Here is an 11,066-nt window from a genome sequence, read left to right as displayed (position 1 = left end):
ATTTTCAAAATTGGTAGCAAATTTTCTCTTATTATAAGTGTTGAAATTTCCTTAAAAGTGTTGAAAGGCAATAGACATTTTAGGATAGGCTTATAAAAAAAATCAATTATTCCAATATCAATAAATAAGATACTTGATAACTTTATTACTTCTTTAATTTTCTTCTTAATTACTTCTTTAATTTCCTTACTAATATTTCCCGATATTCTGTTTTTTTTTTTTAATGCATATCGTGTTGTAAATGTATCTAAGTCCAAGCCTTTTCGCTGGAGCAATTTCCATTTTCCATTATTTCTCTTCAGTTTTTCAAATATATATTAAAACAATCCAATAATCATTGCAGAAAGGAATGATCATTTAAGTTGGATAGTGTCATTTACCTTTTAATTTCATTGGAGAGATATTAATATTAGTCATAAAAGATTTACAATTTCAACACACATACATGACATCACAGAATTAAAAGTCATTATGCCTTACTAGTATAAAGGGTTCCCCTTTGTTTAATGTGTCCTACTCAAATGTTCATCTAATGAAATGTGCTTTTATTAAATACAGCAGCCAACACTTACCTTTAAATATCTTATGGATGAAACTAAGTTCAGTACTGATTCAAGGATGCTAGCAGCATCAAAGCCTTCACTTTGAATTATTGCCTCAAGGTACTGCATTTCTAAAATGCACCACCAATTATTCTAGAATCTAGATATGCCATACTCTGTCTTTAACTTCATATATACCATCTTTTGGGAGAAAATATTCTTTTTTTTTTTTTAATGAGATACAAGAACAGCATCATTCTTGAGGCTCCACCTCAAAAAAAGGGGGGGTTTGTAGTTAGTTTGATAACACCTGGTTTTGTTACGCTAGCCTTCACACAAAGAGCATGCATATACAGCCACGACTCACACATCTGTTTTGAAGTTAATTGAGAACTGCTGCTTATTCAAGTCACAGATGGCCCCATGTTACTCAAGGAGACAGTTGAATTGCATGTCCACCATGAGAAAAGGAAAATAAACGATGAAACAAATGCAGCAAATATAGGCAATTGGCTTTCAGAACACACCAAAAAGCTAACACATATTGTCATTATAAAAGTTTTTCTTTCTTTAAAAAAAAGTCTTTCTTTGCATATTTTAAAATGTAACGGTCCTAGAGAATCATAAAGTGTCTTGTTGTTTTTGCTGCTGACTTCTGATGACCTCTCATTGTTTATGGCATTGCTGGTAGTAAGTAGAAAGGCTTTTGTTTTCATCTATAAGCTTTTTATGTTCCTGTACCAGATGAGATGCATTTTGCTGGTCCTTTTCATCCTGGTCCAGTTCTGCAACTAGTTCTTGCTTTCTCTGTAATAATAATGCAATTTCTGTTTGAAATTTCATATATTCTTGTGCCATTTTACAATGCTGTTCAAACGCTGCCATAGATTCTTTGGCGTTTGGGCATGGTGCTAGAGGCTAGTGACCCAGGGTAAGATAAGCCATCCGGACGGAGTTATCTGATCCCTTGGTATCTGAGGAATCATCAGGAGCCCATGGGTGACTTCGAGCTGACTTTTCTGCGGTTGGTCCTGAGGTAGAAGTGATCATTCTGATGCTAGGACTGGATGACTTACTGCTCATCTGACGAGGTTCTGTTCCAGCAACCATCAAGTCTTGGATGGATCGACGTCTTGGCTGTCCGTTGCCTGAGAGGATGATCTCAGGGACATCCAGAATGTTGCCAGTTGAAGCAGTTTTCTGATGGCGCCCTTTAGGCTTTGGACAGGCTGTGGTTGCAGCAACCCTGGCTTCTATTTCAGACATGTCAGCACTCATCCTCTTGCCCTTGGAGGTTGGGGACAAGCTCTCTACACTGTTCCCATGGAAGCTAAACAGCCAGGTTCACTCTGTTGCTTTGCCTGATTTTTCAATAATTTTGATTCTAAGCGTTTAATAGTATCATTTGTGGAAGGAACTTGCTCCATATTAGTGTCACTTTTATTACTGGTATTTGTAGAAGCAATATCTGTGAATGAGCCTGTACTGGTGGCCGAGGTGCTCTGTCCCTCATCTGAGTACAGACAGGGGTACTGCAGGGGCTCATCCGCTCCTGCAAAGTACCGCATGAAGTGAGCCATTATTTTCACGATCTCCTCCATTGAAGAGCATAGAGAAGGATCTTAGACCAACAGCGATCATCAGGCTCTCAACGGGCTTAGGTAACTTTTTGATCAGTGGTGGCTGAGTACCATTAGGAACAGCCCACATGATACGGAAAGCTGGGCCACCAATCTCATCAGTTCCCACATGCTATCACTTCCCAAAGGGTAATACCCCAGCTGTGGACGTACCATTTTTCACTGTAATTGCTACCTTCAAAGACTTCAGGTGCCATCCAGGCAGCCCTCCCCTTGTTATTGGTCATGTGTGTCTGAATGTCACAGGCTGTACCCAGATCACAGATTTTTAAAACTGTCCCCCCCCCCCCCCCCTGCGACCAGCAGCCAGTTTGGTGGGTTCAGGTCCCTGTGAATGAGAGCTTTGGGCTGCATGCTGTGAAGATAAGCCACTCCTTGGGAAGACTGTAACCACCAGCTCACAGCATGGGCAGCAGTGTAGTATGGCAATGGTTCAGCACCAGGTGGCACATGATATAAAGAGCCCCCTTCAGCATATTCCAGCACAAGACACGCTGGATTCAAACAGGCTCCATATCGCTTTACAATATGTGGATGGTTCACACGGGATAACTGCCGAAGCTCTACAATAAAAGCTTGCCTCTCAGACTCACTTTCTACTTGTTTAATAGGAACATATTTTGCTCTCCACTTAGCTTAGCAAACTACTCCAAAGACTCCTCTTCCAACAACCTCTTCCACCTCGATCTCCTTATAGTAGATTTCTTCAAAGTTGAGGACTTGGGAGGGGGTTTCCGATCATGTCACTGGCCAAAAAGGAGAAGGAGGAGGAAGCGGCGGGGACTGTAGACGTGATTCTGGAGGAGCGCGAGGGGGTCGGAGGGTGGGAGTAAGACCCGCAACCACCACCTCCAGACGGTCCTTCTGCAGCCACGCGATCCTTGGAGGGGCCAGGGGCAGCAGTCACAACCGAGTCCCTGCTCTGGTTCCGCTCTCAGTTATCTTTTAATGCAAAATAAACATATCCAGTGGCTTAAAACAACAGCCATTTAATTAGTTTTCAAGACTATGTTGTCTGGGCCCCACTGGGTTTCTCTTTCTCTTCACATGCCCTTGACTGGCACTGGAGTCCTCTCAGGGCCCTCCGGGGCTGGACTCTCAAGGTGGGTCCCTCACAGGAGTGCCCATGGGTGCTGGCTGTGGACTGCTCATTGGTGCTTGCTTCTTCCCCTGTGGCTTCTCTCGGGGACCTGGCTTTCTCATAACATGATGACTATATTCCAGGTGATGTAGATGGAAGGTGCCTGTCCTCTGAAGGCCAGGGCTGTGAAGGTCACTTCCACTGCATCCCATTGGTACCCAATTACAAGGAAGGGCTCTTTACAAGGGAGGTGAAATCAACTCTACCTCTCAACCTGGGGTAGCACATATTTACAAGTAAGAAAGGAATTGATGGCAGCTGTTTTTAGAGACGACCTACCATAGACCCCAGTAGAACCCTCAGTTTCATATTATCTGCTATTTGGCTCTACTCAAAACCTTGGTGGTATTGCAGTTATTTATGGAAACTGATGGGTTGACTGACCATTCTTCTATGGCGGAAGTTAGTAAAGCAGGATCTGTGAAGCTTCTGCATATGTAAGCAAAGTTTTGTACAGCTGAGATTTTTATTTGGGAGAAAAAAGCAGTGGTGCTTACCAGTCAATTACTTAGGTTCACGAGTCTCATACTTTCCTTTAAATCTAGGCTCTGCCATTTACCAGTTAGTTATGTCATTTTGGATGGCTTATTTAACCTTGCTAAGCTCAGTTATGACATGAACATGTATTTCATAGGTTGTTGTGAGGTGTAAATGATGAGCTCTTCACACAGGGCATGTCACATAGTAAGGGTTCCATAAATATTGGATTATTGTTTTCAGGGTTATTCTAAATAGCTCAGGAGTGAAACTGTGGCTTTAATTCTTTGAGCTCAAATGTAATATTACACGAGATCATCAGAAATCTACATTCTTGGACTAAATTACTGAAGTCTGACTGAAGTACTTCTTTTACTTTATTTTTATTCTCACCTGAAGATATGTTTTCTATTGATTTTAGAGAGAGAATAAGAGAGAGAGAGAGAGAGAGAGAGAGAGAGAGAGAGAGAGAGAGAAATATTGATGTGTGAGAGGAACATCGATTGGTTGCCTCCCATACACGCCCCTACTGTGGATTAAACCCACAACCTGGGTATGTGCCCTGACCAGGAGTCAAACTTATAATCTTTTGGCACAGGGGATGACACTCCAACCAACTGTGCCACCGGCCAATGTGGCTCAGTTGTCTATTAATCAATTTCTTTTCTAAGTCTATTATCACCTCACAGAGTGCCCAGTCACTTGATCTGGCAACAGCTTCCAAGTAGAACCATTATTTACAGCATACATTATTAATTGCAGATAAATGTTATATCTAGTGGGCTTCTCTAAGTTTGTCATGTTTATTGCACAAGAACAACCCTAATTGACAAAATATGTGCTATGTTCACAGATATTAAATAGGGATCCATTCCACATGTGATGTGAACAACAAATCCTAAAATCAGAGGCAGGAGAGCTAAGGACTTCAGTTACAATGAAATGAAAACTCATGGATTCATGCTCATATTCTACAGTTGGTCTATTAATTGTATAGGATTACTAGTGGCCCGTTGCACAAAGATTCATGCAATAGGCCTTCCTTCCCCTGGCTGCCGGGGCCAGTTTTCCTCCGGCACCCGGGACCCAGGTCTTTGGTCTGGCCACAGCAGCAAGGCTTGGCTTCTCTGCTCCGGCTGCTCCCAGCCCCTCTTTTTTTTTTCTCCAGCTCCTCAAGTGGAGGCCAGGGCTGGCTGGAAGCTTGGCTTCCTCCATCGCCGGGAGCAACCCAAGCCTCCTGCTCACTCCAGCTCTGTGGCCGCCGCCATCTTCAGTCCTCTGCAGTCTTTGCTCCGTGCCTGTGTATGCAAATTAACTGCCATCTTTGTTGGGTTAATTTGCATCGTCACTCTGATTGGCTGGTGGGTGTAGCGGAGTGGCGGAGTGATGGAGTGATAGTTAATTTGCATGTTTCTTTTTTATTAGTGTAGATTGGGATCAATGTATGTGTGTGTTTATAGGCAAATTGGCCTTATTGATGATTTCCCCTCCAATGTTTACTTAATTATAGTGACCTAGTGGCCTGGTGCACAGAATTCATGCACTGTAGAGGGAGGGTCCCTCAACCTGGCTTGTGCCCTCTTGCAGTCCAGGAGCCCTTGCTCCTTACCACCTGCCTGCTCTCTGCTCCTTACCACCTGCCTGCTCGCTGCTCCTTAGTGCTGCCATGAAGGGGGGGAAAGGCTTCTGCCACCGCCGCTGTGCTCGCCAGCCATGAGCCTGGCTTCTGGCTGAGCAGTGCTCCCCCTGTGGGAGCACACTGACCACCAGGGGCAGCTCCTGCATTGAGCATCTGCCCCCCGGTGGTCAGTGCGCATTAAGCAACTGGTTGTTACGCTGTAACGGTCACTCAGCCTTTTATTATATAGATTGTGTCTTTTTAATCATAAATGCCACCTATAGCAAAGTGTTCCCTCTAACTATTCATTATATGATTTTCTTCTCTGTGTCCATTCAATAGAAAGATGAAAGTGCTGTTTCTTAGAAGAAGGCATAGAATGTGCAAAAATGTATCTTACTGCTCTGAAAGGAAGCAATTTCTTCATTTGTGGCACATTAAAATTTAATGAGAAAAATTCGATATGATTTCAAAGAAGAAGTACATTGATTCTCTAAATCTTCAGCTTTTTATTAGCACGTTTATAATTGCTGTTAGAAAAGCAATTTAGCTCATCGAAGTGCAGTGAGCTAAGCCCTTGTTAGCTGAAAGGTAAAGGCAGGGAGTCGGGTGGTGACTGTAAATTAGTTTAGGCGGGTCTCAGCCAGCAGTCTGGGCTGAGTTCAAGACTCTGCGTCTCACTGGCCTGTTTGTTCACAGGGAAGCCAGGATCAAGGGGAGGCATGGTGGCATACTTGGGAGATGTATCTGGAGTGCACAGGGCTTTCCTCCTACATGCTGCATGAGTGCAAAAATCACAGGCCCTGCGTGGATGACAAGATGCTAGTTCTCAAAGCAACCCTTTGCATTTTCTGAATCCAGCTTCTACATAAAACTGGGAAGTATGTGATCGAAATCCTGCTCGGGGCCATGTCAGACAACAGTGACATACAGGGAGCAAATGCAGAGCGGCAGTGGACCGAGGATGGGTACGAGTGAGGGCCAACTTGGACTTCTTCTAAGTTCAAGTGTGAGGACTCCACATGCCTGTCACCAGCTCTGCCTCTTATGCTGGGGCTTATGTCACCTTCTTATCAGGTTAAATACATTATTTTCTTTAAAGTATTTTCTGAGCAACAGATTTTCCCCCTGTGCCCAGCACTGTGGTGAGTACCATCACAGGAGAGAAAGGAATATTAGGGGCAGCATCTAAGCTCAAGCATCTTGCAGGCTTACTTAAGAGATAAAACAACTGAAAATATGACAAGACAGGTTGTAATAAAATATTTAAATGATGTAGGATGAATGGAAATAAAGCACAGAAATTTCAAGAAAGAGAAGGGTGTTAGGTGGCTTTTAAGGTACAAGGTTATGGGACTAGACTTTACAGAATGAATAGGATTTGCATGTGCACAAAGGATGAGTACATAGGGTAGTTGGGTCAGCCCCAGCCCTAGTTCCCTTGTTCTCACTTCCCCACAGGCCAGCCCACGGATTTTGCCTCCTGTAGACTCAGCCCTGGCCCAGTTTAGGAGCTACCCCGAGTGGGGCATTTCTCAGCTGTAATGCACTCAGATGTCCTTGTCTGGACTTTGGTGTCCTGGCGATGACCAGAGCACTCACTTATGTCAAACTTCTCAGGTTTTGTGGGTTGTGCTCCCCCTCATTCTTCCAAATATACTGAAGTCCTAACCCCTGGTATCTGTGACTGTGACCTTATTTGGAAGTAGTCTTTGCAGATGTAATCAATTTAAGATGATGAGGTCATACTGGACTAGGGTGGGCCCTAAATCTAATGACTGGTATTCTTATTAGGAGGAAATTTGGACACAGAGAGGAAAATGCCATATGAAGAGTCACCCAGGGAGAATGCCACGTAGAGACAGGCAGAAATTGGAGTGGTGAGCTGCCAGTCAAGGATTGTCAGCAACCACTGGAAGTGAGGAGACAGGCAAGGGTCCTCCCATGGAGCCATCAGAGGGAGCATGGTCTAGTCAGCACCTCACCCTCGCACTTCTACTCTCCAGAACCGTGAGAGAATAAACTGCTGTTAGTTGAAACCACCCAGTTCGTGGTGACTTGTTACAGCAGACTTAGAACACTAATGCACATGAATTTTAGGAACACTCAAGAGTTTTTTGCAATGCTTTCCCAGCACCTCCTTATTCATATGACCAGGACTCCTTTCAGGCAATTGTTTCTAAGCATCACTGTATATAGCGTTAATGAGGTCAGGGACAACCAAAACAATCAAAACGGTGGACTGATTCAAGAAATGGTAGCTTATCTATTACAGTATTTGCTATAAAATAACTAAAGTGAGCTAGAGAGATGTATTTCTCATTATGAAAATGATATATTTTTGAGTGGGAAAGGCAAGTCACCAAATAGTATATATGATCATAATTCTTACTTTAAAATATTCACGTATACAAAGATATATGAACATAAATAAGGAAAGGACTATGTCAAAAGGCAAATAGTGATTACTTCTGATAATAAGATTATGGGTGACTTTTATGTTCTTATTTACTAATATCAATTTTCTAATTTATATATATGAAGTGGGGGAGAGAAACATCAATTTGTTGTTCCACTAGTTTATGCATTCATTGGTTTATTCTTGTATGTGCTCTTACCAGGGATTTAACCAGGAATATGCTCTAACCAACTGAGCTACCCAGTCAGGGCTGTTTAATTTATCTAAAGAACATTTACTTATGTATGATCCTCAGACTACTACAAAAAATTCAAGAGGAAGGAACACTTCCAAGCTCATTCTATGAAGCCAGCATCACCCTAATACCAAAACCAGGTAAAGACAACACAATGAAAGAGAATTACAGGCCAATATCCCTCATGAACATAGATGCCAAAATCCTCAACAAAATCTTAGCAAATCGGATCCAGCAGTACATCAGAAAGATCATACACCATGACCAAGTAGGATTTATCCCAGGGATGCAAGGATGGTACAATATCCGCAAATCAATAAACGTGATACATCACATAAACAAATTGAAAGAAAAAAACCACATGGTCATATCAATTGATGCAGAAAAAGCATTTGACAAAATTCAACACCCATTTTTGATAAAAGCTCTCAGCAAGGTGGGAGTAGAAGGATCATACCTCAACATAATAAAAGCCATATATGACAGGCCCACAGCCAACATCATACTCAATGGACAAAAACTAACACCATTTCCCCTAAGAACAGGAACAAGACAGGGATGCCCCCTCTCACCACTCCTGTTCAACATAGTACTGGAAGTGTTAGCCATTGCAATTCGGCAAGAAGAAGAAATAAAAGGCATCCAAATTGGAAAAGAGGAAGTAAAACTGTCCTTATTTGCAGACGACATGATATTATACATACAAAACCCTAGAGACTCCATCCAAAAGCTACTGGACTTAATACATGAATTTGGCAATGTAGCAGGATACAAAATTAACCCCAAGAAATCCGAGGCATTTCTATACACCAATAGTGAACTTTCAGAAAGAGAGATTATAAAAACAATCCCGTTTACCATCGCACCAAAAAAATTAAGCTACCTAGGAATAAACTTAACTAAAGAGGTAAAAGACCTCTACTCAGAAAACTACAGGACGTTGAAAAAAGATATAGAGGAAGACATAAACAGATGGAAGAACATACCGTGTTCATGGATTGGTAGAATCAACATCATTAAAATGTCCATACTACCCAAAGCAATCTATAAATTCAACGCACTTCCCATTAAAATACCAACGGCATACTTCAGAGATCTAGAACGAACTCTCCAAAAATTCATCTGGAATAAAAAAAGACCTCGAATAGCTGCAGCAATCCTGAAAAAGACCAAAGTAGGTGGGATCTCAATACCAGATATCAAGATGTATTACAAAGCCACTGTTCTCAAAACTGCCTGGTACTGGCACAAGAATAGGCATATAGATCAATGGAATAGAATAGAGAGCCCAGAAATCGGCCCGAACCAATATGCTCAATTAATATTTGACAAAGGAGGCAAGAACATACAATGGAGCCAAGATAGTCTCTTCAATAAATGGTGTTGGGAAAATTGGACAGATATATGCAATAAAATGAAACTAGACCACCAACTTACACCATACACAAAAATAAACTCAAAATGGATAAAGGACTTAAATGTACGACAGGAAACCATAAAAATTCTAGAAGAATCCAAAGGCAACAAAATCTCAGACATATGCCGAAGCAATTTCTTCACTGATACAGCTCCTAGGGCACTTGAAACTAAAGAGAAAATGAACAAATGGGACTACATCAAAATAAAAAGCTTCTGCACAGCAAAAGAAACCATCAACAAAACAACAAGAAAACCCACTGTGTGGGAAAACATATTTGCCAATGTCATATCTGATAAGGGCCTAATCTCCAAAATTTATAGGGAACTCATACAACTTAACAAAAGGAAGATAAACAATCCAATCAAAAAATGGGCAAAGGACCTAAATAGACACCTTTCAAAAGAGGACATTCAGAAAGCCAAGAGACATATGAAAACATGCTCAAAGTCACTAATCATCCGAGAGATGCAAATCAAAACAACAATGAGGTACCATCTCACACCTGTCAGACTGGCTATCATCAACAAATCAACAAACGACAAGTGCTGGAGAGGATGTGGAGAAAAAGGAACACTTGTGCACTGCTGGTGGGAATGCAGACTGGTGCAGCCACTATGGAAGACAGTATGGAGTTTCCTTAAAAAACTGAAAATGGAACTCCCATTTGACCCTGTGATCCCACTTCTAGGAATATATCCCAAGAAACCAGAAACACCAATCAGAAAGGATATATGCACCCCTATGTTCATAGCAGCACAATTCACCATAGCTAAGATCTGGAAACAGCCTAAGTGCCCATCAGTAGATGAATGGATTAGAAAACTGTGGTACATCTACACGATGGAATACTATGCTGCTCTAAAAAGGAAGGAACTCTTACCATTTGCAACGTCATGGATGGAACTGGAGAGCATTATGCTAAGTGAAATAAGCCAGTCAATGAAGGAAAAATACCACATGATCTCACTCATTCATGGATAATAGAGACCATTATAAACTTTTGAACAATAATAGATACAGAGGCAGAGCTGCCTCAAACAGATTGTCAAACTGCAGCAGGAAGGCCGGGGAGGGTTGCGGGGCAGGAGGTAGGGGGGTAAGAGATCAACTAAAGGACTTGTATGCATGCATATAAGCATAACCAGTGGACATAAGACATTGGGGGATAGGGGAGGCTAGGGGACTGTCTAGGGCGGGGGGATAAAATGGACACATATGTAATACCCTTTGTAATACTTTAAGCAATAAAAAAAATAAATAAATAAAAAATTATTTGACAGCAAATAAATATAGTTTATACTCAGTTGCATCTATTATATGCTAAGCTTTTCTCTTTGGCTGTTTTGAACACAATACTTTGCCTTAAATTATATTGTTTTACTTCCTCCAGCTAAAAATTCAGAATATTTTTTTCTATTTATAAAACAGACTAATTTTAATGACCAAATGAAAAGTAGCTAGTAGAAATATAAACACTTATGTAACTTGCTATTGCTGTTTAAACTCTCAACATTGTGAAACATTTAAACAAAATAAGCTCAGAGTCCTCCTATTATATTAGACTAGTGGCCCGG

General features: G+C 41.5%; 1 pseudogene; it reads right to left on the bottom strand.

The window, feature by feature from the left end:
• Nucleotides 1-1,163: 1,163 nt before the first annotated feature.
• On the bottom strand, nucleotides 1,164-3,475 carry LOC118663298 (annotated as a pseudogene).
• Nucleotides 3,476-11,066: the final 7,591 nt, after the last annotated feature.

Source organism: Myotis myotis, unplaced genomic scaffold (genome assembly GCF_014108235.1).
Source record: "Myotis myotis isolate mMyoMyo1 unplaced genomic scaffold, mMyoMyo1.p scaffold_m19_p_9, whole genome shotgun sequence".
Classification (NCBI taxonomy): domain Eukaryota; kingdom Metazoa; phylum Chordata; class Mammalia; order Chiroptera; family Vespertilionidae; genus Myotis; species Myotis myotis.
This window is presented reverse-complemented; position numbering and strand designations above follow the sequence as displayed.